Raw genomic sequence first — 12,959 nt, forward strand, 5'->3', positions numbered from 1 at the left:
CCTGGATGACCCATAACCTCCTCAAATTAAATAGCGACAAGACAGAACTTTTCATCATCGGCACCAACACCACCCTCACCAGATCCGGACCCATCACACTCACCATCAATGACTCCACCATCACCCCCTCCCCCCTAGTCCGCAACCTCGGTGTCATCCTCGACCCCACCCTCTCATTTGACCCCCATGTCCGCTCCATTGTCAAAACTTCATATTTTCACCTCTGCAACATTGCCAAAATCCGTCACTGCCTCTCCCCCCCCTGCTGCTGAATCCCTCATCCACACCTTCATCTCCTCCCGCCTGAACTACTGTAACTCCCTCCTCACTGGCATCACCTCCCGCTCCCTCCATAAACTGCAGATGGTCCAAAACTCGGCTGCCCGCCTCCTCACTAACACCCGGTCCCGCGAACACATCACTCCTGTCCTCCACTCCCTCCACTGGCTCCCGATCAAGGAACGCATTAACTTCAAAACACTACTCCTCACCTTCAAAGTAGTGATGTGCATCTCCATCACTGAGGCCGATGCGATGCGCATCTCGATACGGTGCCAACGATACGATACATTAACGATACATTTGAAGCACCGGGCGATGCGATGCGATACGATTCACCCCCTGTTGAGATACGATACGATTCGATACGATTTGATTCAACATAATGCGATTCAGGGCGATACGATGCGATTCAACACGATGCAAAATAATTATACAATTTTATGGTATGACAGGATTTGGTTGTATTCCTTATATGCAGCTTATATTATTATTAAAAATAAAATAATCTACTGTAAGACAATTTATATAAAAACTCTTGGGTGCCTAAGAAGACTTTTGCATAGTACTGTGTTTTCTATCCACTTTAGCTAAAAAACACACACACACACACACACACACAATGTATACACACTACTGTGAGACAATAATAATCACACACAAAGGGATAATGGCTTATAGCAGACTTAATGATTTTATAATATTTCAGATAATGAAATTAAATGTTTATCATCAACTATCCAATTAGTATTTATATTGTAACGTTTGGCCACTTTAAATCATTGAACAGAGAGAGAGAGAGAGAGAGAGAGAGAGAGAGGAGAGAGAGAGAGAGAGAGAGAGAGAGAGAGAGAGAGAGAGAGAGAGAGAGAGAGAGAGAGAGAGAGAGAGAGAGAGAGAGAGAGAGAGAGAGCGCGTTTGAGCGTTCTGTTGCTCCATAGCTGAGCAGGATTGCATTTTGTCAACACAGTTGGAACCTGGAGGTATAAGGAAACGAATTGCCAATAAATGTGCAGTTATCTTTGAACCTGTTGTCAAGCGTCTTCAATATACCCCCCCCCCCCCCCCCCTCCTCACTAATGGAACTAGTGTTGCAGAGTCACGTTAGTTAGTTAGTTAGACACTGTAGTTTAGCGTTAGCTGAACGGCTAACTGGCGTTAGCCAGAGGCTACTAGCATTAGCCAATTCTATTCATGTCTCCTCCTCGACTTCCACTGTTTGTTGTTGATAACTGTGACGCGGCTCTCGCCTTCTGTAGTAGCGAAGCAATAGTATCTGCTGTGTGCAGTCACAGTGCACTGCTGACAGAAGTGGATGAGAGGAAAATATATGAATGCATCGGTTTTGACCGATGCAAAGACGCTATAACAAGATGCATCGCGAGTTCAGCCTGAATTGTAGCCGATGCAGACTTATTCCACCGGTGCACTCGCATCATGAACGTTTATGCCGGCGCACCGATGCAAATCGATGAATCGTCACATCACTACTTCAAAGCCCTCCATAGCCTGCCCCCCCCCCTACCTGACTGACCTCCTTCTCCCCTACTGCCCCACCCGTTCCCTCCGGTCCTCTTCCACTCTTTCCCTCACTGTCCCGTCATCCAAACTCAAAAGTTTTGGTGACCGGGCATTCTCACGAGCTGCACCCCGACTCTGGAACTCCCTCCCTCAGACCATCAGACTCTCCACCTTCAAATCCAGACTCAAAACCTACCTGTTCTCCCAAGCATTCAACCTTCCTTACTCATAACCACCCTCCTCCAACTTTCCACCATTTCCCCCTGCCCCACGTTCTCTCCTCTCCTGCCCCCCCCCCTCGGTTTTCCCTTACTCTCCCCCCGACTGTCTCCCCTACTCACTCCCGTATTTGTTATCCGTTACTCGTGGTTTTTATGTTCCTGTGTATTCTTATTGTCCTCCGTTTGACGTTTCCCTGTGGTTCCATGTTTCTTTGTTTCTTTTTTTTGCCTATTGTCAGCGACTTTGGGTCTTTGAAAAGCGCTATACAAAATAAATTAATTATTATAGAAAGAGAGCGAGATAGAGAGAGAAAGGGCAGGGGATGGGTGGGAGAGAGAGAGAGAGAGAATAGAGGATAGGATATTGAGTGAGAGAGAAAGAGAGTGGGAGAGGGCAGGGTATAGGTGAGAGTGAGAGTGAGAGAGAGAGAGAGAGAGAGAGAGAGAGAGAGAGAGAGAGAGAGAGAGAGAGAGAGAGAGAGAGAGAGAGAGAGAGAGAGAGAGAGAGAGAGAGAGAAATAGGGTAGAGGAAGAGAGGAGTCCTAAATCTTAAAACATACTAGTTGAAGCTGGTCAGTTTTTACAAACCGGGATTATTTAGTATTCACAGTCTACCCAAAAAGCACCTAGAGGAACCAACAGTTGTGATTGGAGGACCAGGATGGCAGGGTTTGAGATAGGTCAGTTGGATCATCTACCCAACCAGGCAGAGAGTAGAAGAGAACAAGAGCATCGCTTTGAAGTTTGATTTTATTAAATGGCTGAGGTCATTTGAAATGAATGAATTTGCACAAATGGATTAATAGGTGCAGCTGTAAAATGCAGTCAAGCTTAATTTCCCACCCTCTCCTCTCCCACCCTCTCCTCCCCTCCTCTCCCATCTCCTCTCCCATCTCCTCTCCTCTCCTCCCCTCCCCTCCCCTCCCCCTCCCCTCCCCTCCTCTCCAACCCTCTCCTCTTCTCTCCGGTCGACATAGTTGCTGTTCATTCGCCATCATAGACTGAGACACTGCAAAACATCTGTTCTGAACACGGGGGGTGTGAGACAACAGCGAACACTCACAAAAACATCCCACCTCTGTTCTAAATCCATACTCGGCAGTAGGGGATGCGTGGGGGGAAACTATTCTCTGTGAAAGAAACATCACAGATTTTGCCAACACTTGAAGGAACACTAACATTTTGGGAAATTAGCTTATTTGCCATCTACCCTGGAGTTAGACAAGAAGATACATACCCTTTTCGTCTCTGTGCATGCATTAGGCTTAGGGAACAGCCGCACCGTTAGCCTAGCTTAGCGTCATTCACTCAATCAATCAATCAATCAAATTTATTTGTATAGCACGTTTAAACATGACGCTTGTCAACCAAAGTGCTTCACATAGCTAAGCTAAGTACAAAGAAAAGTATAAAATAAACAGAAAAATTAAATAAAATCAACGGATAGACAAAGGAAAAACAGAACAACACAGCAACAAGTACGGCAAGAGTCAAAGAGAGTCAGGGAAGGCCAGGCGATATAGGTGGGTTTTGAGTTTTGATTTAAAAGACTCGATGGAGGGGGCAGATTTGATGGACATGGGATGCTGTTCCAGAGGTCAGGGGCTGCGACCGCAAAAGCACGTCCCGCCCTAGACTTGAAGTTAGACCTACGAGTGGTTAGGAGACCCTTATCAACCGATCTGAGGGCCCTGGCGTTGGTATAGGGGGTGAGGAGGTCTGCTAGGTAAGCAGGGGCTTTACCATTTAGGGCTTTATAAACCATTAAGAGGACCTTGAAGTCTATTCTAAAGCGCACCGGGAGCCAGTGGAGGGAGGCGAGTACAGGGGTGATGTGAGCTCTCTTCCGGGTACCTGAGCAGTCTAGCGGCAGCGTTTTGAGGGAGTTGTAGACGGGCTATGGTGGATTTATTTAGCCCCAGGTACAGGGAGTTACAGTAGTCTAAGCGTGAGTGTAACTGAGGGGTACAATTCCCTGACTGTATTAATCAAGTACTGATATCATTAAATCACTATCGTCTATGTACTCCTGACCAATACTGTACATAAGTATTATTAGATTAGAACACTCCCACAATAACACGGTTTTCCACACAAAATACTCGTTTACAATATTTATTACATCAAAGGGAATATTGTTACATAATATACTTTGCTTAGATTGCGCTTATAAGGCAAATAGAATGTGCAGGCAAATCAAATGGTGAATATTAAGGATTATCTCTATGGTTATTCTGGGAAAAGGGGGTACTACCGGTTGTAAGCCAGCAGAGGGGGGCAATGCTCTAGGAATGTCAATGGTCCACGGAGCTGTAGCAATGCACCTGGAGACGGTGTATTTACTCCCTGCGTCAGCGGGGAAAGCAGCCTGGTAATCCCAGGGTGCGCTCCGCGCAGATGAAGGTGGAAGCCGTGGGGTCTCTGGTACGACAGAAACGGGCTTGAGTGATGGTCTCCACGGGCACGTGGATCCCACAGCAGTGGGGTAGGCGGTTCTCTGCTTCCAGTAGCTTGGTGAAGAATGAAGAATAATAATCCTTGCCGGAGAGTGGCACTGATGGCGGGGTGTAAGTCCTCCGTGGTGCTGCTGCTCCGGTGTAAATCCTCCGGTGCGGTAATGCACGGTTAAACTTGACGTTACTATACTATTAGCACGGGCAATAAGTGCTCTATGTGGACGCACAATTACTCACTCCACGTGGTCTTTGACTCGTAATGAAGGTTTACTAATGAATAGCGAACGATACGACAAACAGACGTATTAGGATAACACGAGACTATCTTGGGGCGATGCGAGCCCTGCTCTGCCCACGTTGCGTAGTGGGTGAGACGTTGCTTGGATAACTGGACCAGACTGAACTGAAGGCGAACTGAAAGGAACTGCAAGGGGGGTTCTGTATTCGCCGCGCTATATTTATATGTGCGGGGGGTAAACGATGGTGCCAGCCTGCTCACTGTCTCGTAGCCTTGGGCGAAAGCGGGCATGTTTGGGCAAGTCCTGGCGGTAGCTTTCAAGTCAGCTCGAGGGGGGTATGGCGGTGGCGCCTAGGGGTCGCTTCCAATAGGAGAACGAATATTATGGTCTGTCCTGCTACCAGGTAAAGGGATATTCCGTATATATTGTACAAGGAATATACAGGGGATATCAAGCGATATGCAGATATTATACATGGGATCTCAGGCAATAAATATATATATTCGGTTTAATCTGACCCTTTGTAACAGCCGCCCCCTAATTAGTCCCACCTAATTAGCTAAGCAGGGACAGATTAACCGCACTGTCCACTACTCAATGTCTGTGAGGGGTCGGGCAGTTCACAAAGTCAGGGGTCATGGTCGTCATTAGGCAAGTCGGGGAACCTTGGCGACTCAATCAGCCTCGCCACGGGTCGGTTGTAGATCCGCCCTTGGCCGAGCACTTCTGCCACTCTGACCTTTCCGTCGGCACCAGTGGTCACTTTGCTTACGCGGCCGGCCGGCCACGCAGCTCGGGGTGGTGACTGGTCTATGGTCATGACGACTGGACGGGATGAAGGGGGGCTTAGGAGGAAGCGGGCCTGAGACTGCTTTGATCTGGGCTTGGCTGTGCTTTCTCCTCCTCCGTCTGTTTCTCTTGTTCGCTCTGTACCCTGTGTGAGGAGGGGCCGGTCCCGGCCGCCCCGTCAAGGAGTCGCTTGGGGTGCTGGGTTCGAGGTCAGCTACGTCTGGAGCGCAGCTGAGGGGGGTGGAGTTCCGAACTCCCTCTGGTACCCACGGTTCTCTCACAGGCCTCTCGCTTAATGTCAATAGCCTCTGCTGTACGGGGGAGAGGCCGGTGTCTTCTTCTGTCGCTCTGGAGTGGAGGCAGCTAGTGGCTGCTGTTCGGTTGAGAGATTTAGCGAGGGGGCCTTGCAATGTCCATCCTAGGCGGGTCTCGACTGCTGCAGGACAGCCTCGGGTTCCAGTATGGACCAGGTCTATCGGGACGATGAGGTCTGCATGGTCGGAGCCTATCAGCAGGGTCGGGGTCGCGCCGTCTATGAGCGGGATAGGTAGTTGACGCAGGTGCACGTATTTATCCATCAGCTGTGGGATGGGGTAGGTGTACTGTGATAGTCCTATTTCTTGGCTGGTGAAAGCATTTGTAATCCTATACCGTCGCTCTGGCTGCCCGCTTGCTGCGATAGTGAAGGAGACATTCTCGCCCTTTATTGTCTTTAAATCTCTTCTTATTGTCCGAATCGTCATTTGGTTCTCGCTCCCCCGCAGTCCCAGCTGGGCCGCAGCGGACGCGAGCAGAAGGGTCTTATCTGACCCGTCATCAAGGACGGCGTAAGTGTCCATGACTTTGTCCCCGTGGCTCAGGAGCACTCTGACCACTTTGAGGAGCACTCGGGGGGTCTCGCTGTGCTGGTCAATGTGGAGCACTCCTGTGGGTGGTGACGTAGACTCTATGTGGCACGAGTCGCACCTTGACTCCCAGTGTCTGCCGTAGCAGTCGGGACAGAAGGGAGCGGTCTGGTGGAACTTTGGTTCTGGTGCCACCGCCTCGGCATGGTACAGTACCGCGACGGGCCCACTCGGTTGTCCTGGCTGACGCTTGTTGATGTCGTGCAGGACCTCCAGGTGGGTGCCACCGCACCTGCTGCACTTTTTCTTCAGGCGGCACTCAGCTGCTAGGTGGCTGCGCGCGCAGCGGAAGCAGCGGCGGTGGTCCTTGACCCACTGGCTCATGTCATCCGTGGTCAGCTTCTTGAAGTCTTCGCACTGATGGAGCCGATGTTCTCCCTCACAGTACTGGCACTCAATCTTCCACTGGTCCTCTTTCGTCGAGGGGGTGTTGTGGTTGGAGTGCTGCGGTACTGCTTCGGCTTGGTGCATAACAGTCACCGATCTTCTTCCATCATTTATTCTCCTGGGTCCCTCTCTGGAGCTTGGCGTGCTCCGCCCGAAGGTGTCCAGTCGTAAGCTGCTGACCTCTCTCGCCAGGAAGTCGGCCAGATCAAGGAGGGATGGCTCGGGGCCGTCGGGGTCGCGGTAGTCCCTCTGCCGCCGAAAGCGCTCCTGTCTTGCGGGTGGCAGCTTCTCCAAAATCCTCTCAACGTTAGAGTTGGCGTATAGCTCATGCCTGCCCTTCTCCCGTTGCGCTCCCAGCATCCCCACCAGGGACTGCACTTTGATTGACAGGTCGTCTAGTGAGCGATTGTCTGTGGCTGGGGGTAAGCGGTCAATATGCCTTATCTCTTCTATAACGTAATCCCATATACGTCCATATCTCTGGTCCAGCGCCGCTAGGGCCGCTGTGTATGGTGTCGAAGAGGTAGCATAGGCCAGCGCTATATTGTGCGCTCGCGGTACTTTCAGGTGCTTAAGTAATATTGCATACTTGTGGCGTTCACCAGCGACATCCACCATCATTGTCTCTAGGCACATCCGGAGCTCCGTGTACTGTGCTCGAGTCTCATAGGCGAAGTCTGGAAACGACGGCGTGGCGATGTATGATGTCATGGATGACTGGCACATCGGTGAGCGTTGGGGGAGAGGCCTCCTAGGCGAGTCTCCTCTTGCGTGTCGTCTTGGGCTGGTACTTGGTGGGTACCGAAAGTCGGGTACCCAGGTGCTGTTCCTCGGGGCTGACGGTGCGTCAAACTCACCCGTGAGTTGAGTCGGGGGTTTGTAGCGCAGGGCCTCGGGGCTGACTTCTGGGCTGTACTGGACCTCCTGGTCCTGAGTACGTTGCTGCTGGTCGGGGCTGTACTGGGCCTCCTGGGCCAGAGCACGTTGCTGCTGGTCGGCTTGACACCCCTCCTCTTCCTCCTCCTCTTCCTCTGCTAGGACCTGGAGTCGTCTGTTCAGTCTCTCGGCGTGGTCCGGTTCCGTTACCCGGTTGCTAGGTCTCGTATGGACCGGCTGGGGAGGGGGTTCGGAGACGTGGACAGGATCCTCCTGTAGGCGGGGTCCCGGGTCGCTTCGTCGGGTAGGGGAATGTGTCCTAGACCCATGTCTTGACGACCTCTGAGAGCTTCGTGCGGAGTGAGGGGGTGTCGCCATGGCAACCAGTTTGTCCATCAGCTCCGCCTGCAGCCGGTCACGCTCTGCCTCGCGCCGGGCATGGGCTGCGTCGCGCGCGGCTTCGCGCTGGGCGTTGGCGATGTCGCGCTGCGCGTTGGCACTGGCCTGGGCAGCGTCGCGCTGTGCGTTGGCGACGTCGCGCTGGGCATTGGCGCTGGCATGGAGCTGTGCATTTGCGACGTCGGCGCGGCTTCTCTCGATGTTCTCTTCTGTCTGGAGGCGTCTGGTCTCCAGCCTTATTCGGTCGTCTTCGCTCCTTTGTTGCGCCTGGAAGCGCTCTCGCTCACCTGCGTAATGTTCGCGCTCGCACGTCTGTTGCGCTTGAAGTCGATCGCGTTCGGTGGAGGCTGCCAGGGTGGCGATGAGTGCTTGCGCCAGCATCTTGTCCGCCTCGCTGGGGGAAGACGCCGTTCGGGGCGATCGGCTCCCGGCAGTACTGGTTGGAGATCCGTTCTCCTGTTGCGTACCGAGGAGATCCGTCTCCTGGGTGCGCGTCTCTCTAGGGTTGTCTTCCTCCCGGGGCTGATCGGGGGCTATTTCTTCGGTATTGTCTGGGGGTAAAGTCGTGTCAGTTCCCTCCTGGTCCCCACCGTGAGCTTGGTCAGTTACATTAGCACCCACTCGGGCCTCTGTGGTCGGGGTAGCCTGGTTGTTAAGGTCAGACATAATTTTACTTTCTACTTTTTCCGCGTTTAACTTCCCTTTAAAGCTAGGTATTGGACTGACAGAGTATGCCTCTAGATAGGGAGGTGGCTGTCGTCTGCGCTGCGGGCGATCTAGCTTAGGAGAACCGTTTGTGGAGTGTTCGTCATCGGCCATGTCAATATTAATATTATATTAATATTACGCTAATTATTATCTCGGCTATCGAAGGACCAATTGTAACTGAGGGGTACAATTCCCTGACTGTATTAATCAAGTACTGATATCATTAAATCACTACCGTCTACGTACTCCTGACCAATACTGTACATAAGTATTATTAGATTAGAACACTCCCACAATAACACGGTTTTCCACACAAAATACTTGTTTACAATATTTATTACATCAAAGGGAATATTGTTACATAATATACTTTGCTTAGATTGCGCTTATAAGGCAAATAGAATGTGCAGGCAAATCAAATGGTGAATATTAAGGATTATCTCTATGGTTATTCTGGGAAAAGGGGGTACTACCGGTTGTAAGCCAGCAGAGGGGGGCAATGCTCTAGGAATGTCAATGGTCCACGGAGCTGTAGCAATGCACCTGGAGACGGTGTATTTACTCCCTGCGTCAGCGGGGAAAGCAGCCTGGTAATCCCAGGGTGCGCTCCGCGCAGATGAAGGTGGAAGCCGTGGGGTCTCTGGTACGACAGAAACGGGCTTGAGTGATGGTCTCCACGGGCACGTGGATCCCACAGCAGTGGGGTAGGCGGTTCTCTGCTTCCAGTAGCTTGGTGAAGAATGAAGAATAATAATCCTTGCCGGAGAGTGGCACTGATGGCGGGGTGTAAGTCCTCCGTGGTGCTGCTGCTCCGGTGTAAATCCTCCGGTGCGGTAATGCACGGTTAAACTTGACGTTACTATACTATTAGCACGGGCAATAAGTGCTCTATGTGGACGCACAATTACTCACTCCACGTGGTCTTTGACTCGTAATGAAGGTTTACTAATGAATAGCGAACGATACGACAAACAGACGTATTAGGATAACACGAGACTATCTTGGGGCGATGCGAGCCCTGCTCTGCCCACGTTGCGTAGTGGGTGAGACGTTGCTTGGATAACTGGACCAGACTGAACTGAAGGCGAACTGAAAGGAACTGCAAGGGGGGTTCTGTATTCGCCGCGCTATATTTATATGTGCGGGGGGTAAACGATGGTGCCAGCCTGCTCACTGTCTCGTAGCCTTGGGCGAAAGCGGGCATGTTTGGGCAAGTCCTGGCGGTAGCTTTCAAGTCAGCTCGAGGGGGGTATGGCGGTGGCGCCTAGGGGTCGCTTCCAATAGGAGAACGAATATTATGGTCTGTCCTGCTACCAGGTAAAGGGATATTCCGTATATATTGTACAAGGAATATACAGGGGATATCAAGCGATATGCAGATATTATACATGGGATCTCAGGCAATAAATATATATATTCGGTTTAATCTGACCCTTTGTAACAGTGAGGATATGAAGGCGTGAATTACTCTTTCCAGGTCTGAGGGGGAGAGAATGGCCTTGATCTTGGCTATGGACCGGAACTGGAAAAAGCACCCCTTCACCACCGAGTTTACCTGCCTATTGAAGGAAAACTCGGGGTCAAAGAGCACGCCCAGGTTTTTAACAAAGGGCTTGACTAGGGGAGACAGGTTACCCAGCTGCTGGCAATGACATTGGTTTGGTTTGGAGGGCCGAAAAGGAGGATTTCACGTTTTGAGTGATTGAGCTGTAGAAAATTGTGTGCCATCCAGCATTTGATGTCGTCTAGGCAGGAATGAAGACTGTCAAGATTGTTTATATTGTTGGGTTTCATGGGGAGATAGACCCGAGTGTCGTCAGCATAAAAATGGAAAGAGGTTACACATTTAGCCTAGTTCCCAACAGTCACGAAATACACTCCAAATACAATCAAAATACAACTCCAAAACGTTCCTGTAAATTGTAAACATGTTGTGACCTGTGTATTTACCACGTGGAGAAATAAAAAATAATTTAATTCGATATTTCCGTTTTCTAAGCAGATATACTCTGAACTATTTTTTGCCGAACCACTGCTGTCTGGGCGCAGTGATTTCACGCGACACAGTGCTACTTTCTAACGTCGAGGCCAGTCTTTACATTTTCGTTTAATTCAAAGGATCCGAAGCGATTGAAGCTACTTGCTCTGAACATAGATTCCAACACACCAATGGAAATAATCAAGAATGCGTGCGTTTGCTCAGAGCATTTTGCACAAGACGACTTGGAGAAATAGGAGACTTCTGTTCGGAGAGAGAGGGAGGGGGAAGAACGACTCCATGGATCAAATCAGCGCTCCGATTTAGCAAAAACGGTCCGTGTGGATTCTCCTGCGTCAAGTTTTTCAAGTTCAAGTTTGAAGAATCGCGTCCGTGAGAGAATCGCGAAGTGTCCTGTCACAGAAGCGTTTTGTGAAGAGGAAAACAGGGGCGCTCAAAGTCCCAGGACACTCCTCCAAGTTTACTACACCGCTTTGCCGGGGAAGTGTTTCCAATCACAGTGGAAAGAGGAGGGTTCACCATAGCAAGACAGGACAACAACTTTCTGCAAGATGCAGGGTTCTGCCACTGGTAAGTGAATAGCTTCGATAACTTCCATTCCATAACGTATGGACCGTAGGCAGCTACTTTACTTTGGTCTATTCTACTCAAAAGACCGCTGGCTGTTACGCATGGTTGACTAGGTCGCATATTTTTTTCATAATAGTCGTCTTGTGCAAAATGCTCTGAGCAAACGTTCTTGATTATTTCCATTGGTGTGTTGGAATCTATGTTCAGAGCAAGTAGCTTCAATCACTTCGGATCCATTGAATAAAACGAAAATGTAAACACTGGCCTTGACGTTAGATAGTAGCACTGCGTCGCGTGAAATCACTGCGCCCAGACAGCAGTGGTTCGGCAAAATATATAGTATATCTGCTTAGAAAACGGAAATGTCTAATACAATTATTTTTTATTTCTACCACATGGTAAATACACAGGTCACAACATGTTTACAGGAACGTTTGAGTTGTATTTTTATTGTATTTGGAGTGTATTTCATGACTGTTGGGAACTAGGCTAAATGTGTAGCCTACTTCCAGTGAATGACGCTAAGCTAGGCTAACGGTGCGGCTGTTCCCTAAGCCTAATGCATGCACAGAGAAGAAAAGGGTATGTATCTTCTTGTCTAACTCCAGGGTAGATGGCAAATAAGCTCATTTCCCAAAATGTTAGAGTGTTCCTTTAAACCACAACTATTTTAACTCTTTTTTCTCTCCCATTGAATACCCTGCCTAGTAAAGTGGGTGGAGGTGTTATGTCTCTCATTCCAGTGATGGTGGCACTGAGACGGATAAACGACTGTCTTGTGTGACTTCTGATCAGACAGACTTGCTCCGCCTTCACGCTTCAGACACACTTCACACAAATTGTGTGACATTGTGAGATGGTATATTATTTTTTTCAAAAACACAAATATCAACATCACTCAGTTTGCACTCTCTTTCCGTTTCTATTTCTCTCTCTCTATCATTTACATTTTACATTTAGTCATTTAGCTGACGCTTTTATCCAAAGCGACTTACAAGTTCTGTACGACAAGCCATCAGGAAGGGCACAACTCTATCAGCTGAGCAACAATGTTCATCAAAGTGTTGAGTGCTACAGTGTAGGTTAGTTTATTAGGACAAGTGCATGACAGTACGGTTAGTTAGGGTTAGATTTTTTTTTTTTTTTTTTTTTTTTTTTAATTCAGATAATGGTTGAAGAAGTGCGTCTTTAGTCGACGGCGAAAGATTGGACGTGATTCGGCTGTCCTAACTGGGGTGGGTAGTTCATTCCACCATTGTGGGGCAAGGACTGAGAATAGGCGACTTCTCTTTGATGACCCTCCCGGAGCTTGGATAGGAGTAGGTCTGAGGCGGCCAGAAGATGCAGAGCGTAGGGGTACCTACCTCTATCAATCTTCATACGAGTCCACCCCCCATCCAAGTGAACTTGCTTGTTAAATCCTCATGTTAGAGAGAATGTAAATCCAAGTCACCACAGACCACAAACATTCCGTATTAACATTTGAAGCCACTTCACAGACAGATTTTATTTTCTTTGCTAACATTTAGATTCCCGCTGTGGGCTCTTTCCGTGGGCCGTGTTTACCTGCGTATGACTGCCAGAATATTTTTTTTTTATCTACTTTTTCT

The 12,959-nt window shown here is 49.4% G+C and overlaps 1 protein-coding gene across 1 annotated transcript in view; it reads right to left on the reverse strand.

Moving 5' to 3' along the window:
* Positions 1 to 12,959, reverse strand: part of cep128 (centrosomal protein 128) — a 116,140-nt gene that overhangs the window by 70,320 nt on the left and 32,861 nt on the right. The window lies entirely within an intron of this gene.

Source organism: Notolepis coatsorum (genome assembly GCF_963971535.1).
Source record: "Notolepis coatsorum genome assembly, chromosome: 5".
NCBI classification, from domain to species: Eukaryota; Metazoa; Chordata; class Actinopteri; order Aulopiformes; family Paralepididae; genus Notolepis; species Notolepis coatsorum.